Source organism: Anastrepha ludens, chromosome 2, assembly GCF_028408465.1.
Source record: "Anastrepha ludens isolate Willacy chromosome 2, idAnaLude1.1, whole genome shotgun sequence".
NCBI lineage: Eukaryota > Metazoa > Arthropoda > Insecta > Diptera > Tephritidae > Anastrepha > Anastrepha ludens.
The window spans coordinates 173,479,120-173,491,347 of record NC_071498.1 but is presented as its reverse complement, the minus strand read 5'-3'; the positions used below and the strand labels follow the sequence as shown (position 1 = coordinate 173,491,347).

Below are 12,228 nucleotides of genomic sequence, written 5' to 3'. Positions count from 1 at the left end.
CTAAGGAGAAGGTGCTGAGATGATTCCACCTCATCCTCCATACATTCAGCGCAAAAAGGACTCGAGGTGATTCCAAAACTCACAGCATGCATTTGTGAGAGAACCCACGAGATTTGAGGGCTGATATTTTGTCAGCCTCAGAAGCTCACCCGAGCGCCTCCGGGCCACACGTGGCCAGAAGGATTTCGCGACCTTACACGTTTGTGTACTTGCCCAGCGCTCGCTGAGTTGGTGCGATGCCCATCTCTTCAAGAGCAGATGGCAGCTAGTCAAGGGGATCCCAATTCTCTCCCTTCACGGGGAAATCACCTCACATGTCCCTTGTTTGGCCAGCTCATCCACAGTTTCTCGCAATGTCGCTATGACCAGGAACCCAGAAGAGGCTGATGTCAAAGAATTCGGACGCAGTCGAAAGCGAGGTCAAGCATTCCTTGACCAATTCCGAATGCACCGTCATAGACCCGAGGGCCCTTATTGCCGCTTGACTGTCGGAGTAAATATTTACTTTCTTGACCGTTAGTACGCATTTGAGCAGCCAATCAGCTGCCTCCTTGATTGCGGCTACCTCTGCCTGGAACACACTGCAGTAGTAACCTGAATTTGAGTCTGATGGGGAGCTCCTCGCAAAAGACGCCTCCGCCAACCTTCCCTTCCAACTTCGATCCATCCGTGAACAAGTTCACCAGGCCCTGCCATCAAGTGTAGCCCTCCGTCCACTCTTCCCTTGACGGAATATAAGTGCAGAAGGTTCCGGTTGCACTAAAAGAGGGTATACACTGATCCGTTGACAGAGGGATGAACTCGAAGTTTCTGAGGATGCTTGAGTGCCCATAAGTGATATTAAGCTTATAGCTCCAGCCCCTCAGTCTGATTGCGGTACGCGTAGCGGCAATTCTGCCTGCGATGTCTACGGGTACCACATTTAATATTGCGTTGAGCGCCAGAGTAGGAGTCGTTCGAAGCGCCCCACTGATTCCAATGAGTGCCGACCTCTGAACTCTCTCCAGCTTCTTCACCAATATCGTCTTCTCTAATGAGTTCCACCAGACTATGACTCCATATAACAAGATAGGCTTTACAATAGTATTATATAGCCAGAAAACAACTCTAGGCGGAAGGCCCCATCTTTTATAATAATAATACATGGAATAATAATAATAAAAATAATAATGTAAAAGCATAATTTAGAATTGAATTAGCTTCAAAACAGAACTTGTGCTTTTCACCTCCAGATATAAGGAACCAACTTTTACCCTACCAAATATTAACGGACAAACTCTCTCACTATCACCCAGCGCAAAGTACTTAGGGGTAATTCTGTACTCCAGACTAAGCTAGAAATTAAATGTTGAAGAACCGGTAAGGAAGGCAGCAATTGCTTTATATGCCTGGAAACGTATGCTTGGCAGAAGATGGGGTCTTCAACTTAAGCATACATTATGGCTGTATAAGGCGGTTATAAGATCTATTTTATCGTATGGTTCAGTGGTTTAATGGAAAGCTCTAGGCAGAGAGTACAATACCAAATTACTCGGCAGAATACAAAGATCAGCCTGTGTAACAACGGTCGGTGCAATCAGATCATGTCTTAGAGCGTCACTCAATGCTCTGACACACGTTATTCCAATTGACCTACATATAAAGAAGACGGCAACCATTAGTGTATTTAGGTTAAATGAAGCGGATCGCTGGAAAGAAAAAAAACTTATGGCCATTTTAGTCTATTATTGCGACAAACCCAGTTAATCTCGGTGAGAACTGACATCGTCCCAACGGTAACATTCAATAGAAATTTTGCCACTCTCTTTACATCTAAGGAGGAACGGAATAAGGGATTTTCTCTAAACAACTTCACTCTACAGTCTATACAGATGGCAGAAATCTGTGCGTCTCCCTACTACCAGCAGTGTCTTCCAAGCGGAAGTACTGGCAATTGGGAAGCCTGTAGGCTACTAATCACAGATTTCTCTTTTAAGGGCAATAACGCTATTCTCTCGGATAGCCAAGCTGCAATCCATGCACTGGGTTTGGCTACTACAACCTCTAAAATTGTGGAACAAAGCAGGAATAGCCTCATCATCTTGAGTGAAAACCATAAAGTTACCTTAATCTGGGTCCCGGGACATTGGAACATTGAAGGTAAGGAAAAAGCAGATGAACTGGCAAGAGGGGCATTTGCCATGAATAACGCTCTTGCAGAATCGGTATTCACACTATTGGGTGCAGTCAAGAGTACAATTTCCCAAAAATACCTCCGAATCGCGGATTGTAGGTGGAAAGACTAAACGAAATGCAAAATTAGCAGAACGTTATGGTTCACCTACAACCTCAAGCAATCGTCGACATTAATAAGCATGAAACTACGGGACGTCTGGAAACTAACCGCAGTCATAACTGGCTTTTGGTCTATTGGAGAACAAGCAGCCAAACTGGGTATACCTCACAATACATACTGTCACAGTTGTAAACAACCGGAGAAAAAGGAGATAATCTTCCATTTCCTCTGTGAATGTCCTGTTCTGTGGAAGGACAGAATGTTAACCCTGGGCCAACCGCTGTTGGAGGATATCGAACAACTGTCTGGCTTAGACGTCAACAACCTAATAAGGTTCTTAAACCGCACAGATTGGATATAGTCTTGCTGTAAGTAACTGTTAAACAAGTTGGTAACGAGGATGTGGCAACAAAATGGTGCGGAAGCGCTAGTTGGATTCTGGAAGTATCACCACTTTAACCAACCAAGCTTCAAGGTTACAAGATTTACCTGTTTTTCAGTCAAAATCGCTGTTATTCTGGAACCTCGAAGATGGCAGTCAAGCTGAGAAATAAGGTCCTCAGACAAGTCTAGAGTTAACCGAAATAAATAGTTTCTGAAACTTGCCTGCAGCGAAATGGGAAAGGCTTGTCCAAATCTCGGAGCAATATAAAAGTTGTTGTCCTTTAGTTTGCTATAATCGACATGTCAACCAAAACAGCTGATTTTGTCTTATCGATTTCTGTTATGAAATGGGTCAACGAATAGCAAAATCGTCAAAATGTTGGTAAAGGAAGGATAGATAACAATGCGAATATCGTTAAAATGTGTTAGCGAAACGCATTACTGCTTTTATATGCATTTTTGATTATATTTTTAAATTGGCTTGAATATTTCTGTCTTGGTTTTACGCGTTGTGGCGCCCCCAATTATTGGCTTTCTGTGCCAACATAAAAAATTCAAAGTGCCGTTTTACTGCTTTTGTTATTGTTGTTATTTAATTGAAACGGTGGCTGTAGCCGCATGCGTTTGTGCTTGACTGCGTGTCAGTGGAAATTAAACATAAAATAATAAAAATGAATTTTCTCTAACAGCTGTCACCTCGGGGCAGTGAATGGCAAGCTCCTGTCATAAAAAATCTTGTCATAAGAAACCATCTGCCGTTCGGGGGTGGCATAAGACTGTGGGTCACTTCATTTCAACATCACTTCAACGTCAGAACGCACACCACAAACTGGAGGAGAAACTCAACAAAAAAAACCAATGTATGTAAATATGTATAAGTACATATATGTAAATATGTATGTACCTGTAATGAGAAATAAAGTGCGGGCATAATTAAGCACATTATACCGTTATACTTGCATACGTATGCTTGTACTTACCTCGTAAACGTAAATAGTTAGATTAACCATGGCGCCTTAGTACAGTACGAATGAAAATTGTGCTCTCTTTAATAATTAAAGCAAGCAAATATGCGTGCCAATATTTTCAGTTAATAAAAATGTAATTTTCTATAAATAATTGCTAATAAACAATGTGGCTAATTTATATGGCTGTGTATTTGCATTCATACATACATACGTATGTGTGTATGTATGTATGCCTATACAACAATGTGTTTACGTTAGTGTAGCGAGCATTTGATTGCAGCAAGTTAAAAATAGAATGAAAATAATTTTACAAAAACAAAATTGTTGTAATAAACAAATATGCAACAAAAATAATAAACGTGCAAAAGAATAAACCACTCAGACATACAAACAATAAAACAAAAAAATTGTCATCAAGTAAATTATGTTTATTTCTTATTTATTTCGAAAAATGTCAAAGTTCATTTTCGAAGTGGGTGACTGACTGGTAGGTAGGTCGAAGGTGTTGATGGGAGGCCACCTCAGCTGAACGATTACTTTCGAATATGTCTCTTAGAAACGGTGAATCTGGCGCAAGTGAGTTCAGTCGAGATTTGTTCGTCGTGGTGAATGTTATATTTGCAGCAGTGGACTAGCGGAATTTCTGAAAAATAGGCAAAAAGAAAAAGACATAAATTAATAAAGAGCAAAAAGAGACTTACGCTGCTTACTGTGAAAGAAAATTTTGGAAAAAGTAAATTATTTACATTGTAATGAATATTTTAATTTGTGTATTACAAAATGTGGTTTGTCAAACAAACAACATCACGTGATGGTATGATTTAAAAATGTGTGTCGCTTGCAGAATTGCAGAAAAATATCAATTTCAGTTTCTTGGCAAAGTTGTTACCAGCAGAGTAGCGAAATGTTGTGCTTCTAAACTAAGAAAAGAGAAAAGTGAAAGTGAAAAGCGCAAGAAATATGAGAAAATGAAAAAAAAAATATTGGAAAATGAAAAACATAATATTGGAAAATGAGAAAAATAATATTGGAAAATAAAAAAAATAATATTGGTAAATGAAAAAAAAAATAATATTAGAAAATGAAAAAAAAAAATATTAGAAAAACAAAAAAATTATATATGTGTGTTAGTTATATGCATATTTAAAGGAAAAAGGAAAAAAAAATTAGTGCTGCACAAGATTCCATTAATACTCGCATTTACTCTACTCTTCTTCTACACTGAGTCAACGAAAATCGCGTGATTTATTAGCCGAAAACAGTCACATTAATTTCTGCCCTTCAAAATGCGCTCAAATTCAACAGCCACACGCGAATACTTACATAAATTGTAGGAAACGCGTGTACGGTAACTTCCCCTCTTTTCTTGTTGGCTTTGCTGTGGTGGAGTAGGCCCCTCCTGAACTTCTTACAATCAGCACCGCTTTCCATTTCACTTTCCACAATGACAATGAAACAATAGCGGATCACATAAACAAACGCACAAGTGGGCATGACTTACTTACTTACACACACATACACACACACGTATGTGCATTAAAGCATTCGCATGCACGTATATTTTTGTATATTTATACGAAAAATATCAAATTTATGGCCATGGCACGACATTGTCCTGCATATCACATATGTGTGTGTGTGTGTATGTTTGTTTTGCCGAAAATATTGTTACATAAATATTTTGCCATTGCCGAAAAGCCGTGTTTGTGGAAGTAATGATATTCGCATAGAGTGAAAATAAATAGATAAAAAATAGTGTAAGCTTTGCAGTTTTGAATCGTGTGTAGTGGCTCTTATTGTCACAAGACAGCTGCCTTATTTAAGCGTCCTCAAAAAATCTGTTCAATTTCATTGAGACAAGAATAAAAAAAATTAAAGTGTGGCTATTAAAGTGCAGCATGAACCCCACTCAGAGATTGAGCATGCAAAAACAAAAAAAAAAAAAACAAAAACAAAAATAAGAAAGGAATATGAAAGAGCAAAATATGGAATAAGTAAATAAAGAAAATAATAAAATATACTTCTACTTTAGATTAGATTAGATTTGTGGGGGGTTGGACAAGTCCAAGCAGTCAGTCAGTAGACCATTGTACTACACCCGTATAGAAATCAGTGGAAAGAATAGAGATAGGAAAGATAGAAGGTGGATGGTAAAAACGGATAGATTAGTTTGAGGTCACTCTTCCAGAAATCTCTTGGATTCATTGATAAATTTTAAGAGATCCGGAGGAGGAAGAGTATGAACTGTGTCCATACTCAGTGTATCGCAACCCAATGTTCAAAGTCTGATTCTGGAAAACGCAGGACAGCTATAGAGAAAATGCTCTGCAGTGTCGTCATTCTCAAGACAGGATAGGCATATCGGGTTGTCCACGACCCCCATGGTAGCCATTTGCTGATCACAGACGTTGTGCCCTGTGATTACACCCACTAGTACTCTCAGGTCCTTCCTGCTGAGTTTTAGGAGGAAGGTCGCTGTTTTCCTGTTTGGTTCTTTCACAAAGCACTTGGCTACTCTGCACGAGTTCAACTCAGACCAACGACCTCTGTGAGTAGACCTCATGAAGTCGTCAATCCATAGTTGAATCGATGCGGAATTGACACCTAGAAAGGGTTCAGGGCCTAGTGGCATACTTGCAGAGCCTTCATTTGCCAATTTATCAGCCAACTCGTTCCCTGCAATACCACAATGTCCAGGCACCCAAATAAGACTAACTTTGTTGTGTTTTGCAACACTTTTCAGTTTTGTCTTACATTCACCGACCAACTTCGAAGAGCAGCGTGGGTTAGCAAGGGCTTTCAGTGCAGCTTGACTGTCACTGCAAATTTCAATGCTGTTGCCCCGCCACTTTTTCTCAATTAGCTAGCACGCCACATTCAAGATGGCATAGACTTCCGTAAGAAATACCGTGGCCATCTGTCCTGAGGCATAGGAGTACTTAGTGTCTTCGTCTAAGTACCATCCAGATCCGCTTCCATCTCTGGTTTTGGATCCGTCGGTGTAGAAAGTGTGCTGGTATCCCGTTAATAGGTTCTCTGGACTTAACCCTTGATCTCTATCTGGAATCAAAACATCATTTTTCCTACCGAAGCTAACGACAGGCACCCAATTGTCCACCGGCATCGAGAACAGTGTGCACCGCTCCGACAACTGGTGGTATATCTGACAGTGGCCAGCGCTTACTTCATTTCCCCAGACTCCGTTTAACCTGAGCCTGTACGTCGCCTTCATTGCTTCCTTTCGAATTTGAAGATCTAGAGGTTGCAAGTTCAGAATGGCATTAAGGGCATCACCAGATGTTGTGCTCATGGCACCTGTGATACCCAAGCACACACTTCTCTGTAGCCTGTTTAGGGGTTTTACTCTGGAATTAACAATTGTGGCTTTCCACCATGCTACAGAGGCGTATGTAATAATGGGTCTAAGACCGGCGATAGTACACTGCCTGTACATCACCCTGCCTTGCCATAGGTTGTCTTACACTGCCAGAAGACTTTTAGTGTTCGAGAGACCTTCTGCTCGACGTGCTTCTTCCAGGTAAGTTTACTATCTAGGATTACTCCTAGATATTTAACCTCAGAAGACAGTTGCAGTGTAGGATTCACCGAAAGACCACGCAATTCGCACCAATACTCAATCTTATATAGAGCTACCTCCATTTTATTGCATATAACTTCAAGTGATCGTCGTGAGATTAATACGCACACATCGTCTGTGTAGGCTTGGATGTGTCCAATTTCCTACAGATCATTAAGAAGAGCGTTCACCACGAAGCACCAGAGAAGGGGAGAGAGTACACCGCCTTGTGGGCAACCCTTCCTAACCTCAACCCTGACTCCTTCATCGCTTTCTCTATTTATGGTAAGCAGTCTTTTGGATAACATAGAGTGGATCCATCTGACAATGATTTTTTCTACTCCATGACTTTTGATAGAAGAGCACATAGAGTCAAAGGTAGCATTGTCGAAAGCTCCTTCAATCTCCACAAACACGCTAAGAGTGTATTCTCTTGTTTCTAGCCCTTTTTCGATTATGCTAACGCACTCGTGCAGACCCGATTTGCAAGATTTCCCACTTTGATAAGCATGTTGTCTGACGTTGAGAGGGTTTCGACTTAGAACCCTCGACCTAATGTGCTTCTCCACCATACGTTCCAGACCCTTAAGCATAAACGATGTCAGAGTTATAGGTCTGAAACTTTTTGGTAAAGCGTTATCGTTTACTCGTTAACTATCCTGGATGCAATAAACCTATCACGTCTGCTGGTAATTATATTGACATGATCAGATTGATCGATAGAGCTTTGACCAACAATATTCCTGGCAGTTTTCGAATGTCGAGAAGGCGAACCTTATCGTTTCCTCGCTAACTATCCTGGATGCAATAAACCTATCACGTCTGCTGGTAATTATATCGACATGATCAGATTGATCAATAGAGCTTTGACCAACAACATTCCTGGAGCCAGAGAAATGTGTTGAAAAGAGAACATCGTACACTTCTGATTTTGAGTCCGCATAAGTACCATCTGGTTTAAGCAGTGAGTCTAGCCTAGCCGTCCGGTCTCTTTGGAGGGCTTTGCATAACCTCACTAAACTCTTTCGTTCCTCCAGTTCATTGCAGAAGGCTCTACATATAAGAGTCCAATTCAGATGATCTAGTTTTCCTTTTATATTCCTTCCTCCGCTTTCGGTAGGCAGTCCAATCTTCTTCCAGCTGAGTTTTAAGAGCTCTGTTAAGAAGTTTCCTGGAAGTTTTTCGGAGTTTCGAGAGTTCGGCGTTCCACCAAGGGACTGTCGGTGCTCCGGCAGGGAATCTTTATCGAGTATTTTCCAACCAGTGATATGATCTAATATTTTATCGTTAGATAATGTCATATCAATCACTTTCTGCCCTCTGCTGGTCACAAAAGTCGGACTGGTGCCAACGTGCTGTATGACCAAGCGAGATGACAGAATAAAGTCCATGAGTTTATGCCCCCTGAAGTTACATTTTGTGCTACCCCAGAGTCTGTTCTGTGAATTCACATCCCACAATTAGACCTAATCCCATGGATTCAGCATATCTTACAACTTCCGTAAACTCCCTCGTAGGGGGAGGGAGAATGGAGTCGCAAGGAAAATTGGCCGAGACAACAATTGTCTCTACTTCTTTCCCCTCTAATTGATACTTTGTTTTAACTGCAACTAAGTCTTGACAACAGAATTTTCTAAACAAAGTGCAATCAACCGCTTTCGGCATAATAATACACGTACGCGGACGGACCTCTCCCTCTTTATGAAGGATAGACCACCTCTTTATATCTCCCAAGTCCCGTATTTGTCCTTTAGCCACCCACGGTTCTTGAATTAATATTATGTGTACTTGTACTTAATATTATTTATTTTATATCGGCTGTTTTTTTAAGAGAAATATTAAATAACTTTTCGAGTTATCGTGTACGCCAATTCGAAAAATATAGTTTTGTGAAAAACGCGTCTAAAGTCGGCAACGTAACTATACCCCTCCCAGCGCTCGAACGCAAATAAGAGAGTCGTCACGGTTGACGATCTATAATATAAGAAATACTTGAATTTACGTTCTAAATTTTTTTGACATATTCTTAAAGGATTTTATATTAACATTTTATGAAAAAAAAAATAAATTTTCCAAATTTTACAGGTAACTGCCCCTTTAGGAATGCAGTCGAATCAACATTTCGGCAAATTCTTCAACATTTCGCGAACAGATTTTTTTTTCAAAGTAAATTTCCACAATTTGGAAGCTTTCTGAAGTAAAACGATTCGTGATGACTTGCTAAATCTTACTGAACAGAAATCTCAACAGAATTTGCCATTCTCAGCTGTCAAACCAAAGTTATCGATATCCTTAGTGCGCATGCAGCTAAAAAAAACACCCGATATTGTTGTAATATTACTTAAACTTTTTTTTAAAATAAGGTCAAGTTCAAGTTTTATGGTGCGTTCAAGTTTTTCATGCTGATAATAGTTCGTTTAAACGTTTTAAATGAATTTATGATTGAAGTGTGTACACCAGTGCGTATGAGTGATACTTAATTGAACCAACAAACCCATTGATAACACAGACCAAAAAAATTTGATTGATTTTCAGTACTAAGAACTAAACTACAATTCTGCGAAAGTGTTGGACGCGTTTAATCCGATTCTGTTGGCTGGATAGCTCCACCCTGTAACGTTATTGAAATATTCTGGTTAAAAAATGCATTAGCATCGCACCTGCAAAGGGGTGCAGCCTTTTGTTTTCACCGTGGCTCACCAGACTCTGAACCTCTTGTTGGGGGACGATGTTTATGTCTCCCGCGAAATACGCTGTTGTGACAACATACTTAATTCGGACTGCAACTAGATGACAGCGCAAAAACTCTGTAATACAAATAACTATATTTATTGCTATAAAGCACTACACGCGCATTGGATCTCTTCTGAGAGAGATCAAAACTTTCTTTATTATTTGTATTTATTTATAAGCTCCAAAAATCTTTGCTGGTTAACCAGTATACTAGAGTGTGACTTTTTCAAGTTGTGTGGAGATGTGTAGTATTATCATTCAGCAACCATACAGGCTGATTATTAATTAAGTGACAACTTTTAGGAGGAAAAATTCCAAGATTTTTTGCGTATGCAACACATCGTCGCAGAGTGGAGTTGAGTTGAAGAGAATGTTTGTGGCGAGAAACTGCAACCAAGTTTTTGTTGATATCCCTGTTGGTTGAATTAAATAATTTTGGAATGAGCTGCATAGTACGATAGATTCGTATACCCTCGCCACCAAGGATGCATTATATTGGAGATGTTGGAAACGCATTAATGCTGCGACGAACTGATGCATGATATGGAGCTTCCAGTAATTTAATATTGGAGTTTGCACACCAACCAAGAACGGGCAGGGCGTAATCAATTTTGGAGAGAATCAAGGCTCTTGTAACATTAACTAGAGTGTTGGTATGAATAAATGAATGCATGCATGAGATATACTTAATTATATTCAGTCTTGACAAAAGCTGTCTTCTTAAATTAGTACATTTATCCCAAAAAGTGAAATTTGTATCAAAGTAAAGACCTACAATTTTTAAACAATTTACCCTTCCTATAATATTATTATATATATATCCAGTTCATCAATCCATCGTGATCTGGCATACCTTTTGCATTCGTTGTGAATGTTTTAGAGTCAATATTTTCGTTGAGCCATTATTATCGTTGGGTCCATTATTGGGACATGACCTAGCCATCTGATTCTTAGGGCTTTGATGAAGCTCAAAAAATTCTCTTCTTTTAGTAGTTGTTGCCTTTGACTGCTCCGGAGATTTTTCTCAAAATTTTTCTTTCAAATATTAGAAGTTTGTCTTTGTTCTTTTCACTTAATATTTTTATTTATTTATTTATTTATTGTCTTTGAATGGATACATTCTTACAGACTATATTAAGCTAATGTACAATAGTTTATTAGTTACTAAGAAAAGAACGATTTAAGATGATTGACTAAGATGCCATACGGTCATGTAAAATCAGCACCAGAAGAATTGAAAAACATATTTAAATCTGAACATGCCCTAGGAATCGGAGCATTCATCCCATAGTTGGTTCTCGAGAAGCCAATTTTAAAGGTTTCGTACTGTCGGAGCCTCATATTGGGTATATTAAATTGAATTTTACTTAAGAGGGAAGGACAATCAATAGATCCAGAAATAATACGAATAATAAATGAGCACGATAGAATAGACCGTCTGCTATCAAGTGGTTTTAAGTCAATTAGTAAACATCGAGAGCGGTACGATGGTACAGGTTCAGAAAAGTTTAAAGATCGGAGCGCAAAACGAAGAAAGACTTTCTGCACTCTCTCAATCCGATTAGACAGACCTATTTGGTACGGTCTCCAAATAATAGCGGCATACTCTAATCTTGATCTAACAAAAGCACAATACAATGTTTTGAGAGTGTGTGGGTTGGTAAATGCAGAACAATTTCGGCGAACGAATGCTAGCATCGCATATGATCGTCTTATGACGTGGTTAACATGGCTGGTGAAATTCAGCTTAGAGTCGAAAATAACGCCTAAGTCTTTAATTTCCTCAACGGATTGCAAAGGTAAGCCAGCAATATTATACGAAGTATGCAAAGTGTTGTTTGATTTAGCATATTTTACGTGAAAGCATTTGCTAATATTTAGTGACAGATGGTTTAAATAGCACCAGTTCCGGACATTGTGCAAGTCGGTTTGCAACTTTTCAGAGTCCCTAACACTGTTAATCACCGCAAATATTTTAAGATCATCAGCATACAACAAGTGTTCTGCAAATGAAAAGCAAGAACCAATATCGTTAATAAAGAGTATAAAGAGGAGGGGTCCTAGAATACTTCCCTGTGGGACACCGGAGGATGCAATAAATGCACGGGATGTCGTATTATCGACGGCTACAACGCAGTGTCTGTTGGACAAATATGATTTGATCCAAGACAAAAAAGTGGAGTGTATACCCAATGATGCAAGCTTCGACAAGAGTATTCGGTGCGATACTTTGTCAAACGCTTTAGAGAAGTCTGTATAAATTGCATCAACTTGAGATCTGTTCTGGAAGG

At 39.4% G+C, this 12,228-nt stretch overlaps 1 protein-coding gene across 2 annotated transcripts in view; it reads left to right on the top strand.

The window, feature by feature from the left end:
• LOC128855895 (uncharacterized) overlaps positions 1 to 12,228 on the top strand; it is a 78,847-nt gene that overhangs the window by 7,715 nt on the left and 58,904 nt on the right. Inside the window, exon 1 of one of the 2 annotated variants that reach the window (XM_054091123.1) lies at positions 4,036 to 4,360. The exons of the other annotated variant lie outside the window; for it this stretch is intronic. The gene's annotated coding sequence lies outside the window, so the exon portion shown is untranslated. Of the gene's footprint in view, positions 1 to 4,035; positions 4,361 to 12,228 lie in introns of those variants that run through there. 2 annotated transcript variants of the gene reach the window in all.